Here is a 23,065-nt window from a genome sequence, read left to right on the forward strand (position 1 = left end):
GACATGGGTTTGGGTGGACTCCGGGAGTTGGTGATGGACAGGGAAGCCTGGCGTGCTGCGGTTCATGGGGTCGCAAAGAGTTGGACACGACTGAGCAACTGAACTGAACTGAACTGATGAAATGATTTTTCCCAGAATGGGGCAGAGCTAAGGTGGGAAATAACTCTGGTGTCCTGTCTCTGGGGAGTGATCTTTGCACTCAGAAACAACTAAAGATACAGACTAGAGGCATTAGTTTAAAGATGTGACTCCATCTGGCTTTACGGATGCCAGGCAAATCTTGTGTACAGTGGTGAAGGAAGAGAAGGACTTGACTTGGCAGAAAGTGGGCATCAGACTTTTCTAAGCTGGGTAACACTGAATGATAAGTCCAGTTGCTGGAGAGGGGAGAATAAGCTGGGAATAATGGGAACTGAGCTCAATGGAATATTATGGTGTGCGTGTGTTTTGGGATAGACGAATAATAAGTAGAAACTGAAGAAAGAGGAAGGAAAGAAGAATAGAAAACTTTCTTAAATTTTTTTTTCCTTCCCCAGATTGTACTCTGAAGGACACTGGTGTCAATATTTCGATGTTTCTCCAAAACAAAGATGGTAAGTCAAAGCGTGGTAGGGAGCAGCACTAAACGAAACAAAGAAAGTCAAAGTGTTAGTTGCTCAGTGGTGTCCAGCTCTTGCAACCCCATGGACTGTAGCCTATCGGGCTCCTCTGTCCATGGGCTTTCCCAGGGAAGAATACTGGAGTGAGTTGCCATTCCCTTCTCCAAGGATCTTCCCAACCCAGGGATTGAATCTGCGTCTCCCACATTGTAGACAGATTATTTACCACCTGAGCCACCAGGAAAGCCCAAACATATATTATGAATCTCTAAGAAGGCATGATAGTACAAATCAAACTTGGCTTCAGTTATTAAGATTTTGAGGGGCACTACGCTATGGTTTTTCCAGTAGTCACGTATGGATGTGAGAGTTGGACTCTAAAGAAAGCTGAGCGCTGAAGAATTGATGCTTTTGAACTGCGGTGTTGGAGAAGACTCTTGAGAGTCCCTTGGACTGCAAGGAGATCCAACCAGTCCATTCTGAAGGAGATCAGCCCTGGATGTTCTTTGGAAGGACTGATGCTAAACCAATCAATCCAGTACTTTGGCCACCTCATGTGAAGAGCTGACACACTGGAAAAGACTCTGATGCTGGGAGGGATTGGGGGCAGGAGGAGAAGGGGACGACAGAGGATGAGATGGCTGGATGGCATCACCAACTTGATGGATGTGAGTGTGAGTGAACTCTGGGAGTTGGTGATGGACAGGGAGGCCTGGCGTGCTGCAGTTCATGGGGTCGCAAAGAGCCGGACATGACTGAGCAACTGAACTGAACTGAGGGCTCCAAGGATTTGAAAAAATTAAGGAGTATTTTTTTAACCAAAATTGTGTTTTTAAATCATTTATGAATTTGAAAATAGGATTTCCATGTTCCCACTTCCCCAAGTCAGACTCAAAGATAGAGAACCATTTGTAGGGCTCTTGTTTTATATCTTGTGCTTGATTAGTCCCTCAGTCATGTCCAACTCTTTGTGACTCCATGGACTCCAGCTCCATGGATGGGCTCTTTTGTCCTTGGAATTTTCCAGCAAGAATACTGGAGTGGATTGCCATTTTCTACTCCAAGGGATCTTCCCAACCCAGGGATCAAACCCACGTCTTTTGAGTCTCCTGCATTGGCTGGTGGATTCTTTACCACTGTGCTTTCTGGGAAGCCTGTTTTCTATCTTACCTGTTCACAACACCCCCTCCCAAGATTATTATAAAACCTGACTACTCCATTGCCCTTGGACCCCTAAAAATATTCAGGCTGAGAATGTTCTTTGAATTTCTCTATCTCAAAGATAGTTTGATCATTAGGAGATGATGCTAGGCTAGGATGTTTGCTCTAATTTTCCCCTTTTCCTACTTTTCTCGTATTTTCTTGCTCAATGAAATATTATAAAAAGCAACAACTATTATTGGGTATTTTCCTATGTGTACCTAAAATTTCTGCTTCAAAAATGATTCAGAAACTGAAGACTAATCTTAAAACTAGGAGGTTTTTTTTTTTTTTTTGGCAACACCCTCTGCATCTTTCATTAATGAGAACTAAAACTTGGGCTGTGGCCATCTAACTTTAGCATGTCGACTACATGTGTTAGAGACTTCTGCATACGGAGGGTGGAAGATGGGGAGGAGAGAGACAGAGTCAGAGACAAGGCGGTGGGGGGAGCAGGACGTTAAGGAAAGACAGAAATGAGAAGGGAGGAGAGACAGGAAAAGAGGAAGTGCTGCTTTGGGTAAAGCACCTCAATGCACATGCAATGCTCCATCCTCCTCTCCCCTCCCACCCCCGCCCCGCCCCCACCAATTCTACTTTTTTGTTTACAGAGTGTACAAGTACAAAATCAGCTTTTACTTAGAACTGTGTTAAACACCACCTGCCTGCCCTCTGAACCTCGCTGTCTCAGGAAGAGGTCAGCCCGGTGAAGGGCTCCACTTCTATAAGCAATCCTGTCATTCAGGCTAAGAGCAGTGATTCACTCACAGGAGGCAAAAATGACTCAATTGTTGGGCTTATTGACTCCAGGGAGCACAGCTACTCTATCATTACCATGGAGTGCAAACACCCTGAGCTCTGTGTTGGTCCACTTAAAATTACTATTTGCTGTGAAGGATTGGCAAAGCAATTCTTAAAATGATGGGGGTGAAAGTCAGGCGAGCGCCATTACGGGCTTTTCCTTCCGTTTAAGCAGAAGTAAGCAGCACAGGACTCGTTCTGAGACTGACCCACTTATTTAACCTTTTGTTCACTTTGCTGTATTAACATATATTAACTGACTATATAAGCCCTGGGGGGGATTACCTCATGACCAAATTATGGTCCCATTTTCATGGGTAACCTCTCCTTGGGTGGAAATTAAACCCCAACATAAATACATTGTCAGTCCATACCGAATTGAGGAGAGATGCCCACAAACAAATGCTGAACGCCCGTTCGGCAAAGACCACAGCAACCACGGAGAGGTTTGGTAAATTAGACACTAGAGGAACTATTTGAAAAACCAAATAAATTTAATTAAATAAGTTACAAAGTTATTTTCCCATCTCTTATCTACTCCCCTTGGTTAATATCCATGACATACTGATGTTGCATAATTGCTCTTATGGAATGCTGCAGCTCTGAGCCATAATGAGCTGCCTTTGCACAAAGGCAGCAAAAGTGGTTTCCCTACAGAGTTATCTTCTCAATTATTTATACTTGCAACACTTTCACATAATGGCAGTTTTAAAATCAAACAAACAAAGCAAACCGTACAAGAAAGGAAGGAGACTAGAAGGTGCAGGGACCTTTTCTTTCCTTTTTGAACACCAGAAAGGAGAGACAGGCCACAACGACTCAGCTGAATTTGGTTTCTTGAAAAGTCTCGGGGGCCCTGCAACCAGATGACATCAAAGCATTTGAGATTGCCACCTAGGTGAGGGATTAGAAACACTCTGCATACCTGCCTTGCTTTTAATCTGTCATATCCAAATATATAAAGGAATGCAAACTTAATTTTTGCCTTTTACAAGTTGGCCTTGAAAATTCCTAATGAGAAAACCTGACCCCCTACTCTCCATTCCTGGAAAAAAAAAAGGTGCTAAACTGTCAAAATGATGTCAATGTAAACAGAAAATGGCTGTGTGTGTCATAGTGGTCCCCCAGGCAGCAGAGGGGATGGCCAGTTTTTATGGTGCTTATTTCCACTGTCCATACCTGCCTTTGGTTAATCAGTCAAAAACTTACATACAAAAAAGCTACTTTATAGTTCTACTACATACAGATATACAAAATAAGATAAAGGATGTATTTAAACATTATGGAAAAACTATTATAATATTTAATTTTGTAAAATCTTTGATATGAAGTGTTACCACTGCTATAAAGTTTCAATTTACTTTGTTCTTAGCACTTAGCTTAGTCAACCATTCAGAGTAGGTACTCAATAGGCATTAGCCTGGCTATATTTCCAAGTTAATCTATAGATGCGCTTGAAGAGCTTGTATTTTAAGAAATTAAAAGTCAACTTTTGACCAGACATCCATTTTGGATTTGCACAAAAATTTACATTTTAAGATTCTCCATTAAACAGGCAAAGATTCCAGCCTTTAGGAGGTAGTTACTACCTTCATTTGAAGAGATATTCCTCATCATATAATGGCCAGTCATACATCTGTGATTGAAGATATTTCCCATCAGCACCAGTGAGATACAACTTTTATATCAGCTATCAGCTAGATCCAAAGAACAAACTCTTAAAAAAACTATTTCCTTAAACTCCCACAGAGAAAGATTATAAAGACACCATAAAAATAACAATTTTAAAAACCTCAAAATTTGTTTCTTGCAATTTGCTTATATGCATACACTGAATTTACAAACACACACACACACAAACAGACACACACACACACATATTTGCTTTTCATTAATGTACCTTACATACCTTGTGACTTTAAATCTCTTCTTTTTACACAGTTTTAAAAAATTAAGGTATTTCCCCCCTCAAACACACAGGTACTACTCTGGAAGGTTAGAAAGAAAGAAAAAAAAAAATACACCCTGCTGAAAGGAAATTAGCCCATTATCCATAACCCACCGGAGGACAGGCTGTGGGTTAGGTTGTCAGAGGGAAGCAGTTAGGGCTAAATGGGGATCCACCATCTTGTTTTGCTCCACCCCCAGGAGTCTAATGAACCAAATATCACATTGTAGCCACTTGCTGCTTCTTACAACTCCTCTTAGCCAGGGAAAGCTAAGGAGGAACCATATTTTCTGGCTACCTTTCATTCTGCCACCCTTACCTTCAGTGTCAAACTGTTTACTGGTGTGGTGGAAGCTGAAAGACTGTAGGCCCAATTCTACTCCTCAACATAAAACTACAGTCTATTATTTGGGCTTCTAGTAGCACTAGACACCTTAAACACTGAAAAAATTATCTTTCTAGGTGAGTGCATGTGTGCTTATGGACTGGATTTGTCCATAAGCAAAGGGTAATATATGGAGAATGCAGGTAATGGTGAGAAAACTCTTGAGCCAGAAGATTAAAAACAGAATCCTAGTATAGACAAATATAAATCTGAGTAAACTTTGATGTAAGGCTTCCCTGGTGGCACAGACAGTAAAGAATCTGCCTGCAATGCAGAAGACCCAGGTTCAATCCCTGAGTCAGGAAGATCCCCTGGAGAAGGGAATAGCCTCCCACTTCAGTATTCTTGCCTGGACAATGCCATGGACAGAGAAGCCTGGTAGGCTAGAGTCCACGGGGTCACAAAATGTCAAACATGACTGAGCAACTAACACTTTCTAACTTTGATGTACTGCAAGTATGTCCGATGTTATGCATAACATAAATTGGGAAAGGTATACATCAAGGCTGTATATTGTCACCCTGCTTATTTAACTTATATGCAGAGTACATCATGTGAAATGCCAGGCTGGATGAAGCACAAGCTGGAATCAAGTTTGCAGGGAGAAATATCAACCTTAGATATGCAGATGACACCACCCTTATGACAGAAAGTGAAGAGGAACCAAAAAGCCTCTTGATGAAAGTGAAAGAGAAGAGTGAAAAAGTTGGCTTAGAAAACGAAGATCATGGCATCCGGTCCCGTCACTTCATGGCAAATAGATGGGGAAAAAATGGAAACAGTGAGAGACTTCATTTTCTTGGGCTCCAAAATCACTGCAGATGGTGACTGCAGTCATGAAATTAAGACGCTTGCTCCTTGGAAGAAAAGTTATGACTAACCTAGACAGCGTATTAAAAAGCAGAAATATTACTTTGCCAAGAAAATTCTGTCCAGTCAAAGCTATGGTTTTTCCAGCAGTCATGTATGGATGTGAGAGTTATAAAGAAAGCTGAGCCCCAAAGAACTGATACTTTTGAACTGTGGTGATGGAGAAGACTCTTGAGAGCCCCTTGGACTGCAAGGAGATCCAACCAGTCCATCCTAAAGGAGATCAGTCCTGGGTGTTCGTTGGAAGGACTGTTGCTGAACTGACGCCCCAATACTTTGGCCACCTAATGCAAAGAACTGACTCATTGGAAAAGACCCTGATGTTAGGAAAGACTGAAGGCAGGAGGAAAAGGGGACAACAGAGAATGAGATGGTTGGATGGCATCACTGACTCAATGGACATGAGTTTGAGCAAGCTCAGGGAGTTGGTGAGGAAAGGGAAGCCTGGCATGCTGAAGTCCATGGGGTCGCAAAGAGTTGGACATGACTGAATGACTGAACTGACTGATGCAGAACACATTTTTCAAAGACACTGATGCAATAACTAATATTTGATTAATCATTACATGAAAGATTAGTTAAATGTTGTGGCCCAGTTTTGGGGTTTTCAAATAGGGGTAAGTTCTGAAGTCTCAGATTCTATGAATGGACTCTAGTTCATCTGAAAAGCACACCTTCTGGCAGTTAAAAGCAATTTAAAGGTCAGTAGATTGTGGGCGGAAGTGAATTGGCTTGGAGAGCAAAACCAACAGCACTGGGGCGAGAGGGTATGACTTTCATCCCTGTAAAAGCTCCCACTGATGGGAACAGAAGCTGCTATCAGTGGCTTGAGGGCAGTAATATTATAAGGCCCTCAATTCCCAAACGTGATAGATTCATAAGAAATTTTAACCTCGATTTTTTCCAGCTTTCCTCAACCACAGTAACAGACTCTCTCTTAGTACAGCAGCCAATTAACCAAGCATTAAAAAAAAAACCCACAAATCTATATCAATAGCTTTGCACACAAAAAGAAAGATGTGTGAAGTAAACACTTAATCATTGTTGTAAATGATCTGATCCAGGATGTCTAAGAGCCAAGGAAGTTGAAACAGACTACGGCTGAAAAGACTAATTAAAAAAAAAAATCAGAAGAAATAGCATATTTCTCTCTTTTCCTGTAAGCATCTGATACATTTGCTTTTACACTGTAGTTTGTAGTAACAGGCCTTGAGCTTACCTTTGACTAGTGGCAGATCTGATAAGAGCCTTTGTGCTCAGTGGTGTCTGACTCTTTGCAACCCTATGGACTGTAGCCTGCTAGGCTTCTCTGTCCATGGGATTTTCCAGGCAAGAATTCTGGAGTGGCCTGGCATTCTCTTCTTCCAGGGGATCTTCCCTACCTAGGGATCGAACCCATCTCCTGTGTCTCCTGCACTGGCAGGCATATTCTTTACCACTGAGCCACTTGGGAAGCCCTGATCTGATAAGGGATTGGCACAAATATGCTAAACCTGGTTTTACAAATTGTTTTGCAACTTCTCTTCCCAGATAAACATAACCCGAGTACAACTTCTGAGAGGAAAAAAAAAAAAAGTTGTGTTTACTTGTCCTGTGCTTAAGGATTTTTTTCTTCTACATGTTCCCTCAGGATGCTGGCTTGCAACCTAGAAAAAGCTTGGATTTCAGTTTCAGTCTCCAAGGTATTCTACTGTTCAGCTAGGCTGTGAGCTAGGAGGGAAGCTCTCTACCTTGCTGATTTAATTAACGGGATTCTTTTCATTATTACGGGGATTTAGCTTCTTCTTGCCTTCAGTGTTTGGGAAACACTGATTTATGTTTCATATTTTGAAGGAAAATTTATTGCTCTTTGACAGCTGAAGCCTGGTCAATTCCTGGCATCGAAGGGACCCCAGGGAGGTGTCACAGTTGCCCTGCCCTGCCCACCTACACGCTGTCATCTCGAGGGCAACCCTCCAGAAGTGAGAAGAACCATCAGCTGTTCCCTACCCATCCCACTCTTCCTCCCTCGGATAATTACACCAGCAGGGGTTGGCCTGTTCCCATTTGTGAACGGTGGTATTTGTAGGTTGATCAGTAAGTGTGAATCACCAATTCGTTTATGTGAAGCCAACAGTCCATGCATCTCTGGACTGGATCTAATCTCTTGATTAAATGGAGTTCACTGAATTAAGTGGTAGACTGTGCTGTACTTCTTATGAAGACCATGACTGAAGGCAAAGTCAGGATAAAATTTAAATATGACAATATCTATTTATTAAATATGAAAATATATTTGAAGTCAGTGCTATAGAAAATCTGGCAGGGAGAGTCGTCATGATCCTACTGGGTTGTTGCTCTCCTAAACTACACAGTTCACTGAATTTTGACTTGAGGAAAAGTCAAACATTTAGTGAAAACTCTGGAAAACTCATAGCAAATTTATATTTTAGGCGAAAAATGTCAAGCATCAGTTAATGCCCATAATTTGAGTATAATCAAAGTCTCCTTTCCTAAGAGGGCTTCATAATTCACCTTCACTCCTATGATTATAATTAATATTTATTGAGCACTATACTGAGTGTGTACAGGTATCCTCTTAATTCTCACAAAAACCTGTTGAAACAGGTACCCTTATCAGCATTCCCATTTTGTGGTTAGGAAGTTGAGATTTGGCAAAATCTAATGATATGCCTAAATGTCCTCCAGATGGCTTGATGGTAAAGAATCTGCCTACCAAGCAGGAGACATGGGAGATGTGGGTTCGATCCGTGGGCTGGGAAGATCCTCTGGAGAAGGAAATGGCAATCCACTCCAGTATTCTTGCCTGGGAAATCCCATGGACAGAGGAGCCTGGTGGGCTACAGTCCACAGGGTTTCAAAAGAGTTGGTCATGACTAAGTGACTGAGCATGCACTCAATAATATGCATAAGGTCACACTATTAGTAAGTGGCATAGGTGGGGCTCATATCCAATCCTTGTCTTAGTATGCTCTACATGGACATGTAGCTACCTCCAGGGTGTATATTCTGATAGTGATAAGAAGGTATTAGGGTCTGAACTGTGTTCTCCCTCCCTAAATTTATATGTTAAACTCCCAATCCCCAGTACCTCAGAATGTAACTGCATTTGAGATAAGGTATTTAAAGAGGTGAGCTAAAATGAAGCCATTAGGGTGGGACTCAACACCAATATGATGCATTTCCTTACAAAGAACAAGAAGAGACACCAGGAATGTAGGTGTTCCAAGGAAAAACCACATGAAGACACAGTGAGAAGGAGGCCTCAGCCAGCCAAGGAGAGAGGCCCCTGAAGAAATCAAACCTGACAACACCTTGGTCTTGGATTTCCAGGCTCCAGAATTGTTAGAAAATACATTTCTATAGTTTGAGCCACGTAGTCTGCGGAACTTTGTTAGGGTGGCCCTGGGAAACTAATGCAGAAGGTAACAAGGAAATAAGAGCAGGAAGAAAAGCAGAAACCAAAGTTTTATTTGAAAAGATGGTCATTTCTCTATAACTGCTGGAGACCATACTCTTGGAGGCATTAGCTCCTGTCAATCTTCCATACACACTATGATGAGCTTTTTTCCTAAATTTACTTTTGGCTGTGCTGGGTCTTTGTTGCTGAATGCAGGCACAGGCTTTCTCTTGTTGCAGAGAGATGGGGCTACTCTTGACTGCGGTGCATGGGCTTCTCACTGCAGTGGTTTCTCTTGTTGCAGACCACAGGTTCTAGGCACTCAGACTTCAGTAGTTGTGGCTCACAGGCTCCAGAGTGTGGGCTTCAGGAGTTGTGGCACAAGGGCTTAGTTGCTCTAGAGCATGTGGGATCTTCCCAGACCAGGGATTGAACCCCTGTCCCCTGCATTGGCAGGTGGATTCTTAACCACTGGACCACCAGGAAGTCCCTATGATGAACTCTTATTTCCATTTATTAAGTGAGTGAATGCTGCAGAATGTACATGGGATGGCTAAAGTCCCTGGGGCAGTTAGGAGAAGAAAACTACTTCATGGGTAAGAAAGGCAGGGCTGTTCTAGCAGAGAAGAGAAAAGGAAGCAGGCTAGTGATGCAGGTAGAGACAGCTCTGGAATTACCTGAAGGGATCTGCCTGAATATAGTTTCCTACCCCCAACACAACTGGGGGCTAGCAAATTAGGAATACTTGGGTTCGCGAAGAGTCAGACACGACTGAGTGACTTCCCTTTCACTTTTCACTTTCATGCATTGGAGAAGGAAACGGCAACCCACTCCAGTGTTCTTGCCTGGAGAATCCCAGGGACGGGGGAACCTGATGGGCTGCCGTCTATGGGGTCGCACAGTCGGACACGACTGAAGCGACTTAGCAGCAGCAGAGTTACTCAAAGAAACGATGCTTTTGAACTGTGGTGCTGAGCACCAAAGAATTGATGCTTTCAAACTGCAGTGCTGGAGAAGACTCTTGAGAGTTCCTTGGATAGCAAGGAGATCAAATGAAGTCAATCCTAAAGGAAATAACTCTGAATATTCATTGGAAGGACTGATGCTGAAGCTGAAGCTCCAAGGCTTTGGCTACCTGATATGAATAGCCAACTCATTCGGAAAGACCCTGATGCTGGGAAAGACTGAGGGCAAGAGGAGAAGGGGATGATAAAGGGTGAGATGGTTGGATGGCAACACCAACTCAACGGACATGAGTTTGAGCAAACGCTGGGAGATGGTGAAGGACAGGGAAGCCTGGTGTGCTGCAGTCCATGGGGTCACAAAGAGTCGGACATGACTGAAAGACTGAACAAAGAATTACCCTTCTTGTCATCTCAGGAGAGGTCAGCAGCTGAAATATCTCCTGGAAATCAGGTAGTATCTTGATAACAGCCTGATCACAAGCTTGTTTATTTCCAACACACCCTTTCTTTGACATTTTCCCATCTAGGCAGGAAAACGGAGCCAATTTTTCAACCGAACACATAAAATGGAGTCTTAAACATGGAGAAGGCAATGGCACCCCACTCCAGTACTCTTGCCTGGAAAATCCCATGGATGGAGGAGCCTGGTAGGCTGCAGTCCATGGAGTCGCTAGGAGTCAGACATGACTGAGCGACTTCACTTTCACTTTTCACTTTCCACTTTCATGCATTGGAGAAGGAAATGGCAACCCACTGCAGTGTTCTTGCCTGGAGAATCCCAGGGACGGTGGAGCCTGGTGGGCTGCCATCTATGGGGTCACACAGAGTCGGACACGACTGACATGACTTAGCAGCAGCAAACACTATCTGAGTTCTAGACTAGAACTTTAGACTTACTCTGGACTTCCCAGATGGCGCTAGTGGTAAAGAAACTGCCTGCTAATGCAGGTTAGATGAAAGAGATGCTGGTTTGATTCCCGGGTCAGGAAAATCTTCTGGAGGAGGGCATGGCAACCCACTCCAGTATTCTTGCCTGGAGAGACCTACGGACAGAGGAACTTGGCAGGCTACAGTCCATAAGGTCGAAAAGAGTCGGACATGACTGATAAGACTTAGCACATGCAGATTTATAAGTCAATGGGTTAGTGGGTTCTACGGGAGAATAAGGGAAAAATACAGAAAGTGCATCTAATTACACAATGGTTAGCATTTAATATTTTTCTTTAATCAAGAAAATGGGTATGGGGATGTGGTTTAACTGGTGGAGAAAAAAAATACAGTAAAATAAGTTTTTACTCTAAATCTGATTCAACAGGTCCAAACTAATTTTCTCATTCATCAGCTCTGCAGGGTTACATTAGAGTTGTTCTTTAGAAATCTGAATTACCTTTGTTTATTCAGTGTTTATCAAAAGCATATTTAGAGCATAGCTCTGTCCTCACAATTTAGGCTTCTTGAGTTTTCTCACAGAGGAAATCCTCAACAGATTTTTATCTTCAACCAAACTCTGGTGAAGCACTTGGGTAAAATGTCACCTGGGGCCCCCAAATCATCGCTACACTGAACATAACCTAAAGGAGTTTTAGGTCAATGAAAGGAGGAAGCCACAGAACATTCGAAGAAAATAAACACAATGGCAAGACGTCCGTGCCATAGACAGGTATAGGATTTCTTTACACACAGATGAGAGTTTCCTGGTGGCTCAGGTGCTTGTAATGCAAGAGACTGCGGTTTGATTTGGGGGTCAGGGAAGATCCCCTGGAGAAGGGAATGGCTACCCATTCCAGTATTCTTGCCTGGAGAAACCCATGAACAGAGGAGCCTGGTGGGCTACAGTCCATGGGGTCCCAAAGAGTTGGACATGACTGAGCGACTAACACTTTCACTTTCACTTTTCAGATGAGAGTTTCACAACGGAGGCCTCTCCTTGCCTTTCCCGTCTCTACATCACCTACAGTGAGACCCATTCCCACTACCCACATGGTGAATTCTCCCTCCAAACAGTCTTCTGAGTCTCTCGTTTCATCCTCCTCCTCTTATGAATAGTCTTTGATTGATTGTACAAATCTCAAAGAAACAATTCTTGATCCCATGAATAAAGTTTTATGCAGCTGCTACTGTCCATTTGGCATTGCACTGAGAGTTTTATGGGGAACTTGCATGAGAGGCCACATTTGCCAAGTGAAAAAAACACTAGATTTGGGATTAATTTCATGTCCTAAGGATCTTCTAATTTAACTGAAGAAAGAAGACATCACATTTATCCATCAACCCGTTAAGTTTGATGTGATGGGAGAAATAGCACAACTGAATGGAAAGAGCATGGGTTTTAGAGACCTGGGTTTGAATCCTGACTATATCACTTATTATGTGGTTTGGGGCAAATTCTTTAACTTTTCTGTTTTTCAATATCCTCAACTGTAAGATAAGAATAAACTATATAACCTTCTTGAAAGAGTTACCCTGAAGATGAAATGTACTGGAAAGGCATCAGAACATCATCTGAGAACTCCAAAAAAAAAACAACAACACGTAAGTCATTCTAAAATAAATTTCCAACATTTCCAACCCTCCAAGTATTGCCAGGCATACATAGATGAAAAGATCCAGTGTTACTCTCAGAAAGCTGGGAGTTTAGTAGTAAAAAGATGACCATGGTTTCAGATGAATGAGTCTCTGTGGCAGCAAAGTGGTCCTGATGTGCAGACAGGATGGACATAACATGTGTGAGAGAGGGACAGGAGACCCTGGGCTTCTCTTGGAAGGATTCCGATAGGTAGAAATGGGAAGAATAGAAGGAGGAAGAATATACTGAGTAGAGGAAACTGCTTAAGCAAATACACAGAGAGAGCAAGTGTTTAGAGTTAAGATGCTTTGTAGAAGAGGTGCTAGATTGAAGTAAGGAGATAAATTTGAATCCTCGCTTGCAATTTCCTAGCTATTTGACCTCTCTGATTCAGTTTCTCATCTGTAGACTAGAGATGATAGATAACCCATAAATTTATTGTAAAGATTAAATATTTAGCTAAAAAGTTGGTATATTTGGAATACTATAAATTATTAATGTATTTTTTTAAGTCTTGGAAAGGGTAATTAGAAAAACTCCCAGTATTACCAGGTAGCGCTACTGGTAAAGAACCTGCCTGCCAATGCAGGAGATGTAAGAGATACAGGTTTGGTCCCTGGGTTGGGGAGATCCCCTGAAGACGGAAATGGCAACCCACTCCAGCATTCTTGCCTGGGAAATCCCATGGACAGAGGAGCCTGGTGGGCTCCAGTCCATAGGGTTGCAAAGAATCAGACAGGACTGAATCGACTGAGCATGACTGAACCCCCAACGTCACCAAAAGAATCCTAATGTGTGTCTATGTCACGTGCTCAGAGGCCTGATAACAGCATTCATTTTACTATCAATTAAACACTGGAAGAAGGGCCTCAAATTTATTTGTCATTAACTTGCACTTAGATAATTATTTTATCTACAGTGAAACATCATTGGATTGTCAACGGAAAAAAGTAAATAATACAGAGACAACTTGAATTTTCAATGATTTCATTAGGTTTTACCTTCTGAGTGTTTTGTCTCCCTACAACAGTATAGAAAAGCATAAACACATAGATGGACCTTTGTTCAACACTCACAAATTATTCATCTAGGTATTTAAGCATAAAAGAATAACATACTTACCCTATTTATTGTCCCTTGAGGTCAAAGACTGTAGAAGCTAAAATTCCTGTGTTGGAGGGTGGGAATTAATGTAGGAGTGAGAAGAAGAAGGAAGTGGAGGGCTGGAGACTAAAGTCTCAGAAACACTTAGCAACCTATACTTCTCTTCAGTAACCACCTTTTAAAAAATTCTTAGAAACCTTATAAAGGTGAGGGTGAGGATGATGCAGGACTTATTTTGCTGACTAATAAAAATAAGTCTGCTTAAAATTCTTTACTTTGAGCACATGTGGGATGGTGGTTCTAAATATGGATTACAAGTGTCAGAAAAACTCCATGTCAACTTTTGGCACAGGATATTCACTTATGCCTCATTTTCACCAAGTAAAAAAAGGTATAATGCAATCCTGACCTAGGTAAGAATAGCAAGGAGAGATAGGAAAGCCTTCCTCAGTGATCAGTGCAAAAGAAATAGAGGAAAACAACAGAATAGGAAAGACTAGAGACCTCTTCAAGAAAATTAGAGATACCAAGGAAACATTTCATGCAAAGATGGGCTCAATAAAGGACTGAAATGGTATGGACCTAACAGAAACAGAAGATATTAAGAAGAGGTGGCAAGAATACACAGAAGAACTGTACAAAAAAGATCTTCACGAACCAGATAATTATGATGGTGTGATCACTCACACTCACCTAGAGCCAGATATCCTGGAATGTGAAGTCAAATGGGCCTTAGGAAGCATCACTATGAACAAAGCTAGTGGAGGTGATGGAATTCCAGTTGAGCTATTTCATTTTTTTTTTTCCAAGTTGGTTTTATTTTTTTATTTTTTTTTAAGGTCTACAATTTTATTTTTATTTTTTATTTTTTTTAGTTTTTTATTTTTTAAATTTTAAAATCTTTAATTCTTACAAGTTGAGCTATTTCAAATCCTAAAAGATGAAAACTCAGCAGTGGCCACAGGACTGGAAAAGGTCAGTTTTCATTCCAATCCCAAAGAAAGGCAATGCCAAAGAATGTTCAAACTACTGCACAATTGCACTCATCTCAAACGTTAGCAAAGTAATGCTCAAAATTCTCCAAGCCAGGCTTCAACAGTATGTGAACAGTGAGCTTCCAGATGTTCAAACTGGATTTAGAAAAGGCAGAGGAACCAGAGATCAAATTGCCAACATCTGCTGGATCATCAAAAAAGCCACAAAGTTTCAGAAAAACATCTATTTCTGCTTTATTGACTATGCTAAAGCCTTTGACTGGGTGGATCACAAGAAACTGTGGAAAATTCTGAGAGAGATGGGAATACCAGACCACCTGAACTGCCTCTTGAGAAATCTGTATGCAGGTCAGGAAGCAACAGTTAGAACTGGACATGGAACAATAGACTGGTTCCAAATAGGAAAAGGAGTACATCAAGGCTATATATTGTCACCCTGCTTATTTAACTTATATGCAGAGTACATCATGAGAAACACTGGGCTGGAAGAAGCGCAAGCTGGAATCAAGATTGCTGGGAGAAATATCAATAACCTCAGATATGCAGATGACACCACCCTTATGGCAGAAAGTGAAGAACTAAAGAGCCTCTTGATGAAAGTGAAAGAGGAGAGTGAAAAAGTTGGCTTAAAGCTCAACATTCAGAAAATGAAGATCATGGCATCTGGTCCCATCATTTCACGGCAAATAGATGGGGAAACAGTGGAAATAGTGTCAGACTTTATTTTTCTGGGCTCCAAAATCACTACAGATTCTGATTGCAGCCATGAAATTAAAAGACACTTACTCCTTGGAAGGAAAGTTATGACCAACCTAGATAGTATATTCAAAAGCAGAGACATTACTTTGCCAACAAAGGTCTGTCTAGTCAAGGCTATGGTTTTTCCAGTGGTCATGTATGGATGTGAGAGTTGGACTGTGAAGAAAGCTGAGCGCTGAAGAATTGATGCTTTTGACCTGTGGTGTTGGAGAAGACTCTTGAGAGTCCCTTGGACTGCAAGGAGATCCAACCAGTCCATCCTAAATGAGATCAGTCCTGGGTGTTCATTGGAAGGACTGATGCTAAAGCTGAAACTCCAATACTCTGGCCACCTGATGAGAAGAGCTAACTCATTTGAAAAGACCCTGATGCTAGGAAAGATTGAAGGCAGGAGCAGAAGGGGACGACAGAGGATGAGATGGTTGGATAGCATCACCAACTTAATGGACATGGGTATGGGTAGACTACGGCAGTTGGCGATGGACAGGGAGGCCTGGCGTGCTGTGGTTCATGGGGTTGCAAAGAGTCAGATACGACTGACTGACTGACTGAACTGAACTTGACCTAGTTTATAAGAGGTATATTCTCAGAAACATCTGTGTTTTGAACATCAAATAATTAAGAAAAAAGATGTTAATTATGTCCTTAATTTGGAAAAAGGGAAACATTTGTTAAAGTCCTGTTGTTTCACATCCTTTCTCCAGAATTAAAATGACTAGTTGGACATACATAGGTGGATGCTCAAATTGAACCAACTCAGGACTGGAGTGTACATGACTGGAAAAAACATGTCTCAAAGGGTTCAGAAGAATAAAAAAAAACCGTATTGTTCAGTTTCAATCCTGAAGAATCAAATGAAGCCTAGTACATTTTCCGTTCGTTAATCAAAAATGGTGTATAAAGTTCTCTAGGATGAAGCCCCTGTAGAGTAAAGCTGCCAAATCACCTTCGATAAATTTTTAATGAGGTGTTTGCCCTGGTGATAGGTAAGAAAAGATGTCCTGGAATGCCTGTGAAATATGCGGGTTTGACTCAAAGAACTCTGTGTAGCCCCATCAATCACAGGGCCGAAAGGAGAAACATGGAAAATAAAAGGAGAAGTGATCGATTCCAATGGAACATGAAGTATAAACATGCATTCTCTTCAAGAGACAGTCACTCAGCTTGTTTTATAAGTTATTAACTACACCCCAGACTCAGTTTTTCTGATACCATATGCTATTTTATGTGGTTTGGAATCATTTCAAGGAATTGATCTTCATGGCATTTTCAAAGAAAAACACAAACATGGCATCTGTCTCCAACTTACGGAGTTCAAGGTTGCTTTTGCCTTACTGTCTTCATCTTTCTAGTCTTGGCTCACAGTGGGAAAGAATGTAGTTCACCCAAAGTATACCCCCCCTCCACCTTTCTGGGCAGTTCTCAAAGCTCATATTGCAGCACCACTTAACAATAACTCCATACCTAAAACAGTATGGAGACTGGTACACTAATGACCTTCCAGTATCGTTGGAAAACAATGAAATTTGAGTGGTCCTGCCAAGCAAAGTACGTCTAGATAGTCAGCACTAAAAACCATAAGAAACAAAGACTCAAGTGCTGACTAGGGAACAGAGGGAAAAGCAGCTAAATAAGTAAACCAACAGGAGCAAATGAAGATTAAAAACGGACTTAGTTTGTCCTTAAGAGTGAGGGTTGAGTTTTGAGAATCTCTTCATTAAAGAGAGATTCTTTTAATATCCAGAGTCCCAGGATACAGAAATGAATATGCCTAAATATCATTTCGGCTGAGATATTATTTTCATTGGGCAAAGTTGCCTCTAGTATTTTAAAGAATTGAACTGAGCTCCTCCCACAGGATAACAGAGCTCATAGAAACGAGAAGGGATACTACTGGGCCCTGAAACACTGAAGGTCTGGCCCTGGTCTGACACATACGAGCTTCACAACAGTGAACAAGCCGCCAAACTTTAAAGAACTGCATTTCCTCATTTGTAAAAGGCAAACAGTAATTTCAACCTTGTTTACTTCATAGGGGCTGATGCGAGAATCAAATGAGACAACGTATATAAAAGTGCCCCCCAAACAGTAACAGGCTATAAACTGTAAGGCAGTGTGGTGAAGTTGTATTTCATTAAGGAGTCAAAACCTTTTTTTTTTTCCTACCTCATTCTACATTATTACTCCTGAGATCCCTTCTCATTGTTCTGCATGTCAAATTGTATGGGAGTTCATCATTTAAAAGGGCAGAAACAAACAAATCCTAGGGGAGTATAGTCTAACCTTGCTTTCTCTCATTAATATGGCTGTATGAAATTGTGTAAGTACCTTTGGAAATCTCAGTTGTTCTCATCTTTGTAATGGACATAGTGAAACTTTCTATGTAGGGTTTTAAATTATTTACAAGAAAGTCTCCTGAAATATAATCCCATAATAAAATCTGAAACTATGAAAGTCCTCTAGAAATGAACAAAAAAATCGCATCCCCAAACAATATTTATTCTTATGAGCAGTAGGCCTCATTACCAATAATATGTCACAATTCTGTCTGCAGCAATAGATGGAAAACAAGCTGCACATACAGTACAAAATGCGCTCAGTTGCTGGAGGGCATGAAAAGGAACTTGTAATGTCACCTGAATTTAGGCTATTATACAATAAACCAAGTATGAAGCGATGAAAGGTTAGCAGTTTGCCAACAAACTTGATGTTTTCAGATTCAAGCCCACATTTCCTTATTCTTTCTGAAGGGATTATCCAGTGTCAATGTTCTTTTGCCATCTACAATCATTCCACTAGGCAAATAGGACTCAATCAGTATTTGGATTTCACACCAGGCTTACAGAATGTAGGCTTCAGACTAGCGAGTTTATGGCGACCATCCATCCTTCAGGAAATGTCAAGCTCTCCCCACTTCCCAAGATCCAAGCTTTGCAATGTCCCCCCAAAGCATTAACTGAACCAACATCTCTTAACTACCTGAATAGTACTAATCCTCGCAGAGATTCTTCAGTAATCAAGAAGCACCTTGACATAAATCATACGACTTGGGGAGAAAGAGAGAATGGGAATGAGAATCTGAGAAGCAAAGAGAAGAAACCGTAAACAAAATTGAGTCAAAGTTTTTCTTCACTGAGTCCTACCAGTTGCCTTCGGCATGAAACATCCAATCTCAAATTCCCCGCCACAAATGCTGGCAGCACTGGTGTTTGTTCACCTTGACACACTCAAAAGGGTAGCACGAAATAGTCATATTTTAAATAGCAAACTAGCACACCATCACCACGTAACTTCCCTCTGTACAGGTTTGGCTGAAACATCTGTGGGAAACGGGGCTGCCGAGAATTCGGTGAAATATAAGCAATGAGAAAACCTTTCTATCCTCTTCAATTACTCAGAAATGGGAAAGGAGCATCATTTTCAAAAGAACAAATGCTACACAAGGCATGCCCTTTAAATCCTTTTTAAGGTTCTGTGACCTGTGAAACTATCTGCAATATCAGCAGGAGAAAGCCCTTTCCAGAACAAATGCCCATGTTTTATGTGTACTGTATTTGCTAATCATTACTTCATAAGCAAGAGTAGATATACAGTGGGGCTATAAATAATGGGGGGAATGTAAAAGTGAATTGATCTGTCTGGCTATCTAGTAATGCTCCTGGCACAAGACCAGTCTTGAATGGCTGCCAACGACCACGGAGCCAGCCAGTGATTTGTCTGGGGGTCCTGCCCTGTCAGGCAGAAAACAGTCTTAAAGCTGAACTCCCGCCACCACGTACCCTGCCTAGATGGCGGCCGTGAGCACTCCCTGCAGAGTCCCCTGGTGTCTCTGTCACCGAATCGGTCCAAAAATCACTTAAAAAAAATTGGTGGAAAGGAAATCAAACAATCGAACCAAATCACACTGAAAAAAAAAGCACACCTTAATCATCCAAATGGGGGGGGGGAAATCATAAGAGAAAAACATGAAAATACATCTCCACCCAATGCAAATTATAAAGGGGTCTGTGAGAACCCGGGTATGGTCCCAGAGGGTGTCACAGCTAAACTACACAGACTCACCACAAACCTTAATCCATCTGGGGTATCCAAAGTGCCTGTGACTGGCAGTGGGCATGGGGCTGCAGACCCAAGGGGACCTAAGAAACACATGCACGACTCTGGATATTTCTGCAATGAGGCCGTCGGATCAGACTGGACCACCCCCAGATGGGTACACATTCCTGACACAGAAGTGGGTTGTCTCTGACAGCCAGAGCATTTTAAAAATCTCCTTCGAAAGTAGAAATACAATTATGAGTTGACTGTGTCCCTCAATTTCCTACCTGGCTACTGCCTTCACCCCACCTTCTTCCAAGGAGAGTGAGCCTGGTGGCAGTACTGGCAGTGGGAACAACTTCCCCCTCGGGACGCCTTACAGGGATGCAGAAAGGTGCCTGCCTGGCACAGTTTCTTGTTTCCCTCAAGGCTGTCTCCCAAGTTCTTTGTAAGGCCAGCCGGCTCAAAAAGAAAGAAAGAAAAAGAAAAGAAAGAAAAATCATTTTAAAAAGTAAAGCGAGAAGGGAAAGGGGGAAAAAGGAGAAGCAGAAAAGAGAAAATCTCATCAAATGATGAGCTCAATGCCAGCCTCTGCTGGGTGCACTTGATTCATGGGCTTCAGGCAAACCGGCTCTGCCTGAGTGTTTATTATACATGCGCAATATCCTTACGAATAGATAAAGTAACAGAGGAGGCTTTCACGGAGACAGAGGGGTGCACCGTGTGAATCAAGAAGTTGCTAATTATTTAAGGATTGGCAAGTTGAATTTCCTCAAAGTGATGCATGTTTGTGGCTGAGAGACCACAGAAGGGTGAGGCAGCTGCTTTGTTTGGATATTTTTTCATTTTTTATTGAATTTCATAAATATCAACCAAATTCAAACAAAACTGATTTAGGTTTCACCTCATCACTTAAAATATATTTTGTCGAGTACAGTCTGTGCAGTAATCCTCTGCTATACTTTAATTTGGTTTTAATTTTATAGGCCCTGTTTTAACTGCATATTTCCAGACCTTTATTTCTCTCACAGCTCTTAGCAAAATGGTAGCTCATAAACACAAGCTCGGCTGTATAGACTTTGCATTTCATCCCAAAGTATTTCCTTTTTTATAGCCGTGGTCTTTCCATCTTAGTGCTGTGAGCTTGGGTCACAAATCTCTCTGCTATTCCAGTGTGTGACATCTTCGCTCGTTTGCCGCTGCTCATTAACAAACAATACTGCTGTGAAATTGGTTTAATGACAAAGTAATAAAATTGCTATTCTGCTCACAGATTGCCTGAGGCACTTTGAGCTCCTACAAGGCTTACTGTGGGTGCCAAGATACATTAAGCTGCTTATTCGTAAAAACTGCATCATCCGTTTTTTTCACAGGTTTTCTCCCTTTCCTATCCAGCCCTGCTTCTTTTTATCTTCAAATAAAAAGATATATTTGCTTATGTTCTTCCAGGCTGTCAAATTTTTACTCGCATGCATATTTCTGGAAAATGAAAGGATATTTCATTTCTTTTTTTTTTTTTCTGGAAAGGTCACTCTGTCCCTCCTGCAAGGTTGTCCCTGGACGGAACATCCACCGCATACAACATTAAAGCTGACTTATTTTCGCACATTACGTAAGTGAGAGCCAGGGTCGTTAGAACCTATTTTGGGACAGCAAGGGAATGAAACTATTTATGGACTAGGTTTTACCTTTTCAAAAAACAAGGTCTGGAGAATCCTTACAATTTCTCTTCTCCTATTAAAACTGAAAATTTTACACGAAAACAACCCACACAACTCTGGTAGTGACTTACTCACATTAATATTTTATGAATAATAAAATATGTCTGCATGAAAGCAAAAATCTTCAGCAGGCACCTGTTTTCCATAATGAATTACATGTTCTGGGAAAGTAGCCTTTTTCCATTTGTCTAATGCCCATCCAGACCTGAAAATTTACTGCAGCAAGACAATGGGGAAATAACCCAATTGCGGTTTGACAGGTGGGCAGGTCTTGATAATTATGGCCAGACATCTTAACACTGTGCAACTGATGTAAATAAACATCCAAAGCACAGATCAATATTGCTTTCCTACTTTTGCATTTTGAACAACACATGCTAGCAATTTACATCCTTTCTCCCTTCCTGGCTGATTGGAAAGGCTGCATTCATTTAAACACATTGCATGCATACACACACTCCACATATTTCATTTAAAAGTATTCAATACACCCAACAGTCAGGGCTGTACTTTATAATCACATTACAGTCACCTGCTGGTATATTTCTATTAATTATGCAAACTGATATCTCAAGAGCTCCAAAAAGTATCTGAATTGGCCGTTTGAATACCTGCAATACCTGGATGATAGAGAAAACACAAGCTACATTGGCAAAAAAAAAAAAAAAGATGAACTGTCAAGAATTTGGGCATCTTTTCTTAACTCTGCACTTGGTGTTCTTTACAATTTCATGAACTGTAGGTGCTTCCTCTTCTACATGCATCCGACCTCATAAATCTCAGGAACTGGAGATTTTATTACAGCAGCCAAAAGATTTGCAAGGCCTGTCAATCCTGCCAAGAGACCAACCCCCTGAAGATAAGAGAGGGCCTGATGAGGTATGAGGGCGTCTACTACGGGGGAGTATATAAGCCAGAGACAGACATAAGCAGCATGAGGGAGCAAGGTGAACTGTTACAACAGAGAGGCTCTTAGCGAGGCCAGTGGAGAGCCTGGAAAAACGGCAGGAATGGGCGGAAGGAAAAGAAGGAATTGAAGGCTCTGATTGGGAAGAAAGGTGAGAAGGAAAAAGAAATCAAATACAGATGGGATGATCATAAAACAATATCTAACATCATTTTTTCTAATCTTCAGTGTGTCAGTCACTCAATTGTGTCCAACTCTTTCTGACCCTATGGACTATAGCCCGCCAGGCTCATCTGGTCACAGACTTCTCCAAGTAAGAATACTCGAGTGGGTTGCCGTTTCCTCCTTCAGGGGCTCTTCCCAGCCCCGGGATTGCACCTGGGTCTCCTGCATTGCAGGTAGATTCTTTAGCATCTAAGTCACTTCAGACCTTAGAAATCTTTGAAAGGAAATGTTATCGACCATTTCAAGATGCCAGTATGATTTCTTAGGTGTGTTGCTCCTCCCAGAGTATCTGGATGTTAACATCACCTTTTGTAAAATACCTTTAAGAAACAGGAGAGTGAGAGAAATACAGGGACATGCCCAAAGAGTTTTAATATAAGAAACAATGGACTACAGAGGAAGTAACCAGGAGACTCAGGGATACAATGCTAGCTTAAATCTCCAAAAATAATACCTGTTCTCTTCTTGAAATGTGTTAGAATGCCTATAATAAGCCATTTTCTCTGTATTCTGAAGCCTGCAAAAGATTCTGTCAATTGTTTGTACATCAATGGTATACATTATAAAACTCAGATATTTAAT

General features: G+C 41.4%; 1 protein-coding gene and 1 long non-coding RNA gene across 11 annotated transcripts in view; one reads left to right on the forward strand and one right to left on the reverse strand.

Moving 5' to 3' along the window:
* Positions 1–23,065, reverse strand: part of MEIS2 (Meis homeobox 2) — a 222,269-nt gene that overhangs the window by 20,353 nt on the left and 178,851 nt on the right. The gene's annotated exons all lie outside the window — the stretch shown is intronic.
* Positions 535–12,292, forward strand: LOC121819959 (uncharacterized). Its single transcript, XR_006060341.1, has 2 exons — positions 535–593; positions 12,068–12,292. It is a non-coding gene; the product is annotated as an uncharacterized LOC121819959 (long non-coding RNA).

Source organism: Ovis aries, chromosome 7 (genome assembly GCF_016772045.2).
Source record: "Ovis aries strain OAR_USU_Benz2616 breed Rambouillet chromosome 7, ARS-UI_Ramb_v3.0, whole genome shotgun sequence".
NCBI classification, from domain to species: domain Eukaryota; kingdom Metazoa; phylum Chordata; class Mammalia; order Artiodactyla; family Bovidae; genus Ovis; species Ovis aries.